The sequence below is a fragment of the Taudactylus pleione genome, unplaced genomic scaffold, assembly GCF_031769625.1.
Source record: "Taudactylus pleione unplaced genomic scaffold, aTauple2 ptg000277l, whole genome shotgun sequence".
Taxonomy (NCBI): domain Eukaryota; kingdom Metazoa; phylum Chordata; class Amphibia; order Anura; family Myobatrachidae; genus Taudactylus; species Taudactylus pleione.
In genome coordinates this window covers 1,161,369-1,173,519 of record NW_028284679.1, presented here as the reverse complement: position 1 = coordinate 1,173,519, position 12,151 = coordinate 1,161,369, and the positions used below count along the sequence as shown (strand labels likewise).

Genomic DNA, 12,151 nt, shown 5'->3' with positions numbered 1-12,151 from the left:
AGGGCATCATATTTGTATCAACCGAACAGATAAAAATTTGAACTTTGTTCCTTTTTAAGGTTTTCACTGTACTTCATTTTTTAATTAAACAAAAAAATTCATATTAAGGTTTGAATGATTAAATATTATTCCCTAAGTGCCTCCTTTGTTTAATATTCAAAATATCCCTTTAGGGAACATAAAGATTTCTAATGTTTATTTACCTAATAAATATATAATAGATCTTCAAAAGGCTACGAAATTTTTTTGTCAGCAATTATGGAAAAGTTGTTACACATCTGAGAACCCTTTTAAAACAAAGTTTGATTTTCACGGTACTACAATTTTATAGACAATGAAATTTGACTTCATATGAAATATGTTTGTTTTTTCAACTGTGCTTCTATTTGCAGTACAACACGTCTCTACATATCTAGAAGTAGCATAATATGGAAAGTGGAAATTACAGCAAGGTGACAGAATTCATCCTTCTCGGGCTTTCAACAGACCCCGTCCTACAAATTCCACTATTTCAATTCTTCTTGATTGTTTACATGATTACTGTGATGGGGAACTTCCTGCTGATTGTCGCTGTGAGAGCCGATAGTCGCCTACACAAGCCTATGTACTTATTTCTGGTCAATCTGTCTCTTGTGGACATTTGCTACACTTCAATCACTGTTCCCAAGATGCTGGCGAATATCCTGACAGTAAATAAAAGTATTTCATTCAATGGCTGCTTAATTCAGGTGTATTCTTTTCTGCTCCTGGCAGAAACAGAGTGCGTCCTCCTGGCTTTCATGGCCTATGATCGATTTGTTGCTATCTGCAACCCTCTACGTTATAATGCAATTATGAAAACAGTGGTTTGCTTAGAATGATCAGCGCATCGTGGCTGACTGGCGGTGTCATATCATCTGTGGATATATTTTTTCTATGTCAATTAACGTATTGTGGACCTAACACAATTAACCATTTTTTTTGCGAAGCGACATATTTGCTGCAGCTTTCCTGCAGTGACCTTTCTCTAACAAATGTGGTGAAATTTGTGGGTAGTTCCTTAGTGCTCCTTGTACCTCTTTCTGTTACCCTGTATTCCTATATACACATAATCAGAGCTGTATTACGGATCAAGTCCAGAAGATACAAAGCCTTTTCCACATGTATTTCACATCTTATCATAGTGATTCTCTTCTATGGGTCTGCTGTGTTCATATATATGAGGCCTGAACACCCAAAAAACCTAGCAGACAAAATATTATCTGTGTTTTATACAATCATCACCCCAATGTTGAACCCTATAATCTACAGCCTGAGAAATAAAGATGTTCATGGAGCAATTAAAAACATAATGAGGTCTCAGGTCATTGCAGAGATACCCAATGTACCAAAGGAGTATCGGGGAAACCTAAACACACTCAGATAACTTTATAGTAAAGTTTTATTTTGTAAAGTTACCCTATAAAACCCTTATTGGCTGCTGTATTCAATCTGAAATAAAATATTAGTTTCTTCTTTCATAAGGTATAGTAATGTGAATTGATAAAAGTATTTACAAAAATCTAAAAACATTCAGTTTTTATTTGCATCAAATGTACTTTTTCAAACTGCACATGCGTATAATGTTTTTTATTTTACATTATTTTTTAGTGCATCTCTTTGACTTTCATCTACTTACACATAGTGATGGAGAACAGGGGAGTGACAGCAAACACTGAGGGCCTGATTCAGGGATGGACGAAAATGTGATTACGCATGCAATCGAGCAATTGTTTGTGATCATGCAGGCGTTTTAAACCACACTGTATGCAGCAATCGCACTGCGATCGCGGACACACATAGGAATCCATCACGGAGTGAGTGACAGGTTGTCAGCGTTTGTAGGTGGTGATGGGGGGTGGTCTGTGAAACGCAGGCATATCTGTCCATTTAAACACCGTTACATGGCTGTGCATAAATTAGCCAGACCTCCCGCATGGTCAAAATGGCCACCGATGTGCTGTGATGTTACCTATAGAATTGTCCTGCTACATCTTTGCTCCATATGCCATGTAGCATGCCATGCAAGTCGCGCCATCCCGTGGAGATGTATCTCACAGCACGCCAGTGACGGAACTCCCAGAGACAATGGAGTAATTTGCCACCGGGCTCAGCCCTTAAGGGGGCACCTGGCTCTATTGTCCCCCGGGCTGTTTCCAGGCACTGCTATGGAGATGGAGCTCCACCTCCAGTGGCATCAATACGGAGGGTGCGGTCGCACCCTCTATTTGCCGGGTGCCCACTGAGTGTGTTACCAGCGGGCGCCCGACCCCTCCTTTCCCCCCGGCGGTAGCCGGAGGAATGGAGCTCACTCCTGAGATCTGCTTCCGGGACTCGCAATGCACTATGGGAGTGACGTCATGACGTCACTCCCATAGTTCCCAGGAGCGGGCGGTGATGGAAGGCAGCAGCACTGGAGCGGGGTTTCAGGTAAGAATTGTTTTTTTGTTTGTATGTGTGTGCACTCACGGGGGAGGGCTCACTACAGGGGGCATTATTGGTGGCTCACTACAGGGGGCATTATTGGGGGCTCACTACAGGAGGCATTACTGGGGGCTCACTACAGGAGGCATTACTGGGGGCTCACTACAGGGGGCATTACTAGGAACACTACAGGTGGCATTATGGGGGCTTAATACAGGGGGCTTTACAGGGGGCTTACTACAGGGGCATACTACAGGGGACATTATGGGGGCTTACTTCAGGGGGCATTGCTGAGGGCTTACTACAGGGGGCTTATTAGAGGGGGCATTACTGGGGTTTTCTACAGAGGGCTTTCTACAGGGGGCATTACTGGGGGCTTACTTATGGGAGCACTACAGGGGGCTTACTACTGGGGACACTACAGGGGCCCTTACTACTGGGACACTGCAAAGGAGGACCACTACTGGAGGTATTGCATAGGGGGACCATTACTGGTGGGCACTAAATAGGTGGCACTGCATAGGGGGACCTCTACAGAGGGCACTGCGCAGGGGGACCACTACTGGGTGAACTGCATAGGGGGGTGGCAGCTGGGGCTGGCATAGGTGTTGGGGGGGTGGTACATTTTAATTTGGGGGGCACCAACATTTATCTTGCCTCTGTGCACCTGGGATGAAGTTACGCCACTGCAGCACGCTGCAGTAAGGCACAACATAAAGTACTGTAGCGCTGGAAAAGCAGGACTGTGTAATACAACTTTACAACTTTCTGTCCACCAGCTGTGGCTTTTTCTAAACTGCACAGCGCATTCATGAAATAGCCAACAAAACTTTGTAGGCTCATTTGCTGATTGGCTGATGGATCCTGTCTTTCATTACACTGTACAGTATATTGTTGATATACTGTACAGAATCCCACCAGTTGGCTGCATTTGTTCTTTGTGTATGGGTGGTCTGCTATAATTTTGCAGTCCGTCTATACACATGCTGCATACAGGTTGTGAAATCTAGGGGCCTGATACAATTATGTCTTTGGGGGACCCATTCTGCCCAGGTATTGTAGGTTCAGGCCAGTCAACCATTGTCTGTGTCTCTCAGCTTAACCTCCCATGTCTTTCAGCCTCAACCCTACCCTGTTGTGTCTTTCATACTCCCCCTGTGTCTATCAGCTTTCTCCTGTGCCTCTCATCTTACCCCTCCCCCTCTGGCTCAGCTTCCCCGTGTTTGCCAGTCCCCCACCTGACCTTCCCAGAGGTGTGGGGAACCATTGGGGCAGAGGGGGGCAGTTGTCCCTCCATAAATTGTGTTGGGTGGGTAAAGATTGTGTCTTGTCCCCTTATGAACTTCTACACAAAACAAAATGGGGATGAATGATATGATAATGTGGATGAAGCTTTATTAGAACTAGCCAACTTTCGATGTTTCTCTAATTCACTGTAACTTTTTTTTTTTACTAAAACAGACCAGGGTACTCATAACAAACAGACAGAAGGCCAGGTACCCCTGCATCTAAGTAGAGGCACAGCAATAATAATTATAATTTTTATTTTATATACTAAATAGTATTGTAACACTCCAGCTCAAGGTGCTTAACACACAAAGCGCACACTGTACAGTAGTACAAAAGATTAGGTACTGTACAATAAAACAGAAGTAAAAATAAAAATACTAGAGTGCACAGTAGATTTGTTACAGGCATTTTGTGTATTAACTTCCATTGAATGTACATTCCACCCACAATGGGATTATACTGGGTGGAATATTGTAGATTAAGCCTTAAAGAGATCACACAAAATACTGTAGGTGGTTGCAGCATCTTAATGCTAGGACTAGAGTCCCAAAATACATAACAGTCAGGTCCATGTACAGTTTTTTTATCCCATTACGAGAGTGCCAAGTGAGGCAGCCATGTTGTGCGCAATCAAAAATTTACACTGTTGGACAAACTGTAAGCCATATACTGTACAATAGGCGACCAAGGGGTATATGGAAAACTTACACCTGTGTACTTACAATATAAGCTGTATGGATAGATCCATGTGAAGTACATCCTTTTTAGGTACAGTATATCTTACTATACAGGCATAACATACAGTGGGGTGGAAATACATGTTACTGTATAATGGGTAGTGTTCATTCTAGCACCCTGTCACAAACTATACAGTTCCTCTTTGCTGCCTTGGGTGTCTCTGTGTGCTCTGGTGCTTCTAGCACACTTTTATCTGTATCCCAAAAGTTGGTTGCATCAGCTTAGTGTGCAGGAAGCAGCAGAACAGAATGTGATACCCCAGGAAGAAAGCAGGAAATACACTGATTGTGACAGGTGCAGGGTGCTAGAATGAACACTAGATGGGGTCCATGAGGCAGTACTGTATAGTAATTCTTACTATTTCACCTTATTTATTACCAGTTACAGTATCATCTAACTACAGTACAGTATACAGTAGTTGTACTGTACATAACTCTGTAGCCCAATTGTGCAGTACAATTCCAAACATACTGTACAGTAGCTCAGTCGCACAAACATTGGCATACAGTACAGTAGCATCCACCTACAGTATGAATCTTGGCCATTATTTATTTCTTAACAGTTTCTTATACACTATACCGCAGCATATTCCATTACACTTTACAATTGGAACAACAGCAATACAGTATAACAAAACTGTTCTATAGAAATACAATACTGTACAGTAGGTTCAGTATCACTGAGCTTGAATACAGTACTGTACTGTACAGTTATTAAGAGAGTGTGAGCAGGGGATAAGGTTGTGATATGATATCAGAGTGGACATCAGTGTTAATAAAATCACATTCTACTGTATACGGTAATTACAGTTATTTATTAATAGTCAATGACTGTACAGTACTAGTAAATGGCTTGATTCTGTACTTTAGGTACTGTACATGTAGTGACTGGTTTGTTACTGCATACTGTTTGTAAAACTTTGCTATATTACAGTAATGTATGTGTAAACTATACCTTAACCCTATTACTGTTCACAGAGCAACTCATACGACTCGTATAGTGTTAAAGGTGGTGATGCACCGTGCTTTTGATGCTATTTTATGTTTAATTTACTTACATTTTTTAATTTTGTATTGTTATGTTGTTTCTTTTTTAATTACTCTAAAGTACTACTATATGCACGTTTATACTGTATTAAAAATTTTGAACCAGTACAATCCAAACTGTTTTGTATATTTTTTTCTTAGAATTAATGCAGTACTATACTTGCAGGAAGTTTAATACTGTCATTGGTGTAGGGGGATATGTATCATGTCAGGCAGATTAAACTTCAAGTCCATGTTGTTCAGTTGGCTCTATAAAAGGATCTACATTACAGGGCTTCATTGAACATCCCTGAAATTCCATTACCACTGGCTGGTTAGCCATGACTTACAGTACAAACACATGATAACTAGTAATGTACTTTACACTATTTTGGAAATAATATTTATAATACACAAGAAAATTACTACAGTACATTTACAAAACTATTTATTACTGTACTTATAGTACAACAGCACCAAATGTACAATATTTATAAACTAAAATGTGTTCAGATATTTTTCATACAGTACTTGCAATAAAATAACTTTATTGTCATTTTTATTTTTCGGTTTCACTTCAGACCTGATAAACCTCTTCAACTGGGCCCAGACCAATTCAATAGGGTTCATGCCTGGTGACCTACAGTACAGTATGAAAAAAAAGGAATCATACAGTAATTTGATTAATTATTCTAGTTAACCTTTTATTACATATTGTGCAGTAATTAGTATAGGATACATTTGAACAATACTCACTCTGGTGGTGTGCGTTGCCACTTTATACCTCTCTCTTCCATGAATTTTGCAGAAGCAGAGTGTTTAGGATCATTATACTGGAATAATCTGTGTCCAGATGGAAAGTATTTTCTGACAAATGGCACCATATACCCATCTACTATTTGCTCTTGGAAGAAGGTCTTATCCTTGATCCCTAAAGAAATAATATATTTTTGTCATTAACAAGCACACATTTTACTTTTGTATACTATACATAACTGTAAATAGTGTCCTGCATTTTTTACAACAAATAGTACTGTACCTTCAAAAATTAAGAAGGGTCCGTCACCAATGCGAGCTATAGCTATACATACATGGACCTTTAAAGGGTGCTTGGATTTGGTTTCGATGGGAGATATTGAGTTTTGCAGAAGGAAATTCTTGAGAACCTCTCCAGAGCAACAGAAGTTTCAGCTAAGAAAATGACATCATTAAATTGTTCACCACTGTCAATCCACCATTGTGCTTATTAAACTCTGTTTTCTTTATTAACATCCATTATCTTGGGATGTATCCTGTGTAAATATAAATTATTACACTGCAGTCATTCAGTGCCTTTTTAAGGACTGTTTATTTTATCAAATACTGTTGGCCATTGTATGTGCATTTGTGGGTTACTGTAAAGTATTTTACCTTGTCTGGCCAAAACTCCATCCCAGTTCTCTACATATCCATTTGATAATGGAACATGAGATATCCAGATTATATATTTGTCCAGCATTACGCTCGTCATCCTCACAAGTTAATTTGTCTGCAATCTTTTTAACTTTCCTACAGTTAAACTCAGCAAGAAATTAAATAGAGTCTGCTGAAATTGCAATGTACTATAAAGTAGAATACAATAGCAATCACAGTAAAAAATAAAAAACCTGTGTAAACTACCTACCACGTGCATTTGAAAGGAGTTCTATATCTGTGTTGCATCCTCTCAAATGCATGATAGCACACAGTTTGTAAAGTAACTACAACACCACTCTGGGTGTGCATCTCCTGGCCAACACAGATACCTGTATGTATTTTTATAAATGACAGAATCACACAAGTGATTTACTTTTAATCCTATAGTGAAGATTTATTGAAAAAAAAGTAAATATCAATGTCCAAAAATGCCATAGTCCCCTTCCGGGTCTCAAACCTGGGACACCCACTCTGCAATGCGCTCATCTTAACCACTCACCAACACATGCCAGCCATATCAAGACCCACACCTATAGTGTATGTGATTTGGTGTGTGCAACTTTACAGCACAGAATGTTTACAATGTCAATAGCTGGATCAGCATGTGGTGGCATTGAATAGAAGCAAATGATGGTGGGGCATGATGGTGCACCATACAATGAGCTCAATGAGGTTGAATAGTAATGAGTGATGGTGGCGGGAGGTGGTGAAGAGACTTGGGTGGCCAAACACAGAGAGGAAGGGAGGAGGGAAGTGCAGAGTACTGACATGATCCCTCTTTAGGAAAAACTTCCCAAACATCATGCGGACGTCCCAGTAATGTGTACAATACAATGTCTACTTTATAGCGGAAATGCCAGGTGGTGGGAAGTTGAGAGCATGTATTCAGTTCAGTAGAGTTCCTTAGGAATATTGAACTTCAATTGCTATGTCTTTTTGTAATGCTGGGTGTGCGTCTTCTGGCCAACACAGATACCTGTGTATATTTTTATAAATGACAGAACTCACACACCAAGTGATTTATTTTAAATAAACTTTTTTAACCCCATTTTTTGTGCCTTGAATGTTTATATACAAAATTAAAATGCATTTAAACCCGAAGACAACTTGCTCGCAAGAAGCTTTTTGCATCTCTGATCTGTGTCAGTTGGAAATATATTATGTATGACTTAAACCTACTGTAAGATCAAGCATGGTTGGCAAATTTTATTTATCCAATTACAAGATGTTGCAAACCATTTGATCCTGGCAAAGTGTATACAGAACTTGATCTACAAATCCATCATACTTAGCGGAATCACTTAGTTTTATCTCCTCATTCAGCTTTTCTGGCAACTTTACCAGTAGTTTAATAAAAGGTATAACCTGACTCAGGCTGGCTGTTTCTAAACTCACTTCATTGGTTACTATTTCAAATGGTTCTAGTAGCCTGTTTAAAACTGAGAGTATTCTCTAGTGTGCTGTAGTAAAATAGCATGTCTTCCCTCTCATGATGTCATGGATTGATGTGTACATGTGGATGGCTTGTTGCTGTTTATTTAGTTGCTAAAGCACATAAAGGATGAAATTACACCTTGTTACTACCTCTTGCTTCAGTTGATGGCATGGCAAATTAAACTCTTCTTGCAGCTGCTACAATCTTCTATATACGGTTGCTGAATGCCAAAAATACCCCAAAGTATTACGTGCCCCAGCACATAATGACAGTCTACTGTGCCAACCTGTCATTTTTTAAGAAATTTTAAACCACCATGTTTATTGTGTGTTCACAACATGGTACTTGTTAAAATTCACCAAGTTGTTATGCTCATACAATGTTAATTGAATTATTGGAAATGACAAATCTTTAGGAGAGTCCTAGTGGACAAAGCCATTTTGCTCTCACACCCCAGAGTTCTTCCAACAGATTAAACCGGTATGCTTCTTAGTGAAGCCGGTGATACAGAGAGTAGCCTGCCTGTGAATGAGCTGGTGTTGTGAGTTTGATACACCCACCCAGTGTGCTTCCACAGTTATGTAATCTTTAGTTTTACCAGTGCCACATGCCCACATATCTGTACTTAGCGGATAGTCAGGACAGTGGTCTAGAATACATTTCTGAATAAAGTCCTGGTACATGTTCTTAATTAGTGTTCTGGAAAAATTTAATTGAGATGGATGGATGCATTTGCACATAACCTCAACAAATTAACTAATACCAGATGCAATAATTGTGGATATTGGATGCAGATCTAATACTAACATAAAAATCATAGCTGTAGTGATCTGCTGTACAACCGGATGGCAGCTGTCATTATTGTCTCCTTTTACAAATTATTGCTTTGCAGACAATTGTTATTTGAAAAACTTCTTGGTAATATGCATGTTAAGGGTTGATGATGTAGCAGAGATTACACTCCAGCTGTGGCCTGAGACTTTGAGGCCTTCATAAATCAAAAAATTGTACCTCTCAAACCCACGGACACGCTGTACTGTATATACAATAGAATGACAGTTCCCATGTGCTTTCCTGAACTATAGACTTGATTCAGTGGGTGGTTTCTATGGAACCATTGTCCTTGGCTGGATAATGATTTGGCAGGTGGACCACACTCAGTGGATCCACCGGCTATGGCTTTGTTTTATTTAAAACAACTTGAAACAATACTTTATAGATATATCATAGATATATAAAATCACAAAACAATGTTGGAAATTCACAGAAACAAGCAGACCACCTTTTCCCCCTAAAACTACCCAACACCACCCCCTCCCCTCTAAATCCTCCATCCCACTATACACCCCCCAATCTACAACATACACCTTAAACCTATCCCTTACGTAATGGATAGATACGCAAAGCTTTCTTAGGTGCATGCAAACTGTTCCTTCCATAAATTATCAACACCAGTGAATATGACAGTAGAAAGCCACAAGATCAATCAGGGAAAGGACTTTCACTACCCACTCAAGAGTGTTTTAGATGGCACCACCTGACAGCATCCATCCTCCCCTTATCAATATCCATCATCTGTCTCACCTCATGCAAAATTTCCACCTCGTCATGAATCAGGGTCTTAGCATCTTATAGACTCAGATATTTATTTATTTCTGTTTCCAAGACATTCCAGTGCAATTATCTAATGCACCTGTGTGCTCACCTGGTTAGCCTGACCAATGGCTATTCACTGCCTCCTAATTATACCTGTTCCTGTGAACAGCCCATTGCCTGAACAAAGTGTTCCTTTCCCAGGATAGTTCTAAGCTCCAGGCTTAGTCATGTAACCTGTGACGCATCCACTGTGACTCTATCTGCTACTTTGTGGGCTCCACTATTTACCATCTGCCACTGAGTATTGTCATCTGCTGGCACCTCGGCTCCCATGCTGTGCACAAACCTGATTCTCCACTCTGGTTAGCGAGTGAATGTACAGTTACAACTGTGTAGCATTACCTGTGAGCACCTCGGCTCCCATGCTGTGCACAGACCTGCTTCTCCACTCCGGTCACCCAGTGAGTGTACAGCTACAGCTGTGTAGTATTACCTGTGAGCACCTCAGCTCCCACGCTGTGCACAGACCTGCTTCTCCACTCCAGTCAGCCAGTGAGTGTACAGCTACAGCTGTGTAGCGTTACCTGCCGGCACCTCAGCTCCCACGCTGTGCACAGATCTGCTTCTCCTCTCTGGTCAGCCAGTGAGTGTACAGCTACACCTGTGTAGCATTACCTGTGAGTAGCTCAGCTCCCACGCTGTGCACAGACCTGCTTCTCCACTCTGGTCAGCCAGTGAGCGTACAGCTGTGTAGCGTTACCTGCCGGCACCTCAGCTCCCACGCTGTGCACAGACCTGCTTCTCCACTCCGGTCAGCCAGTGAGTGTACAGCTGTGTAGTGTTACCTGTGAGCACCTCGGCTCCCATGCTGTGCACAGACCTGCTTCTCCACTCCGGTCATCCAGTGAGTGTACAGCTACAGCTGTGTATTATTACCTGCCGGCACCTCAGCTCCCACGCTGTGCACAGACCTGCTTCTCCACTCCGATCAGCCAGGGAGTGTGCAGCTACGGCTGTGTAGCGTTACCTGTGAGCACCTCGGCTCCCACGCTGTGCACAGACCTGCTTCTCCATTCCGGTCAGCCAGTGAGTGTACAGTTACAGCTGTGTAGTGTTACCTGTGAGCACCTCGGCTCCCACGCTGTGCACAGACCTGTTTCTCCACTCCGGTCATCCAGTGAGTGTACAGCTACAGCTGTGTATTATTACCTGTGAGCACCTCGGCTCCCATGCTGTGCACAGACCTGCTTCTTCACTCCGGTCACCCAATGAGTGTACAGCTACAGCTGTGTAGCGTTACCTGCCGGCACCTCAGCTCCCACGCTGTGCACAGACCAGCTTCTCCTCTCTGGTCAGCCAGTGAGTGTACAGCTACACCTGTGTAGCATTACCTGTGAGTAGCTCAGCTCCCACGCTGTGCACAGACCTGCTTCTCCACTCTGGTCAGCCAGTGAGCGTACAGCTGTGTAGCGTTACCTGCCGGCACCTCAGCTCCCACGCTGTGCACAGACCTGCTTCTCCACTCCAGTCAGCCAGTGAGTGTACAGCTGTGTAGTGTTACCTGTGAGCACCTCGGCTCCCATGCTGTGCACAGACCTGCTTCTCCACTCCGGTCATCCAGTGAGTGTACAGCTACAGCTGTGTATTATTACCTGCCGGCACCTCAGCTCCCACGCTGTGCACAGACCTGCTTCTCCACTCCGATCAGCCAGGGAGTGTGCAGCTACGGCTGTGTAGCGTTACCTGTGAGCACCTCGGCTCCCACGCTGTGCACAGACCTGCTTCTCCATTCCGGTCAGCCAGTGAGTGTACAGCTACAGCTGTGTAGTGTTACCTGTGAGTACCTCAGCTCCCACGCTGTGCACAGACCTGCTTCTCCACTCCAGTCAGCCAGTGAGTGTACAGCTGTGTAGCATTACCTGCTGGCACCTCGGCTCCCATGCTGTGCACAATCTGCTTCTCCATTTTGGTCAGCCAGTGAGTGTACAGCTACAGCTGTGTAGTGTTACCTGTCAGCGCTGCTGCATACAGACCTTCCTTCCATCTTCCAATGTGTTCAATTACCTGTCAGCACCGCAGCTCACACTCTGCACACAGACCTGCTCCAACCACTGTTTCAGTCAGCAAGTATATTGCTTTCCATCTGCCGCTGTGTATCACCACCTCTCAA

General features: G+C 42.4%; 2 pseudogenes; one reads left to right on the top strand and one right to left on the bottom strand.

Annotated features, from left to right (window-relative positions):
* Positions 1 to 428: 428 nt before the first annotated feature.
* LOC148513543 (olfactory receptor 2A12-like) lies at positions 429 to 1,405 on the top strand (annotated as a pseudogene).
* Positions 1,406 to 6,247: 4,842 nt separating this feature from the next.
* On the bottom strand, positions 6,248 to 11,946 carry LOC148513542 (uncharacterized; annotated as a pseudogene).
* Positions 11,947 to 12,151: the final 205 nt, after the last annotated feature.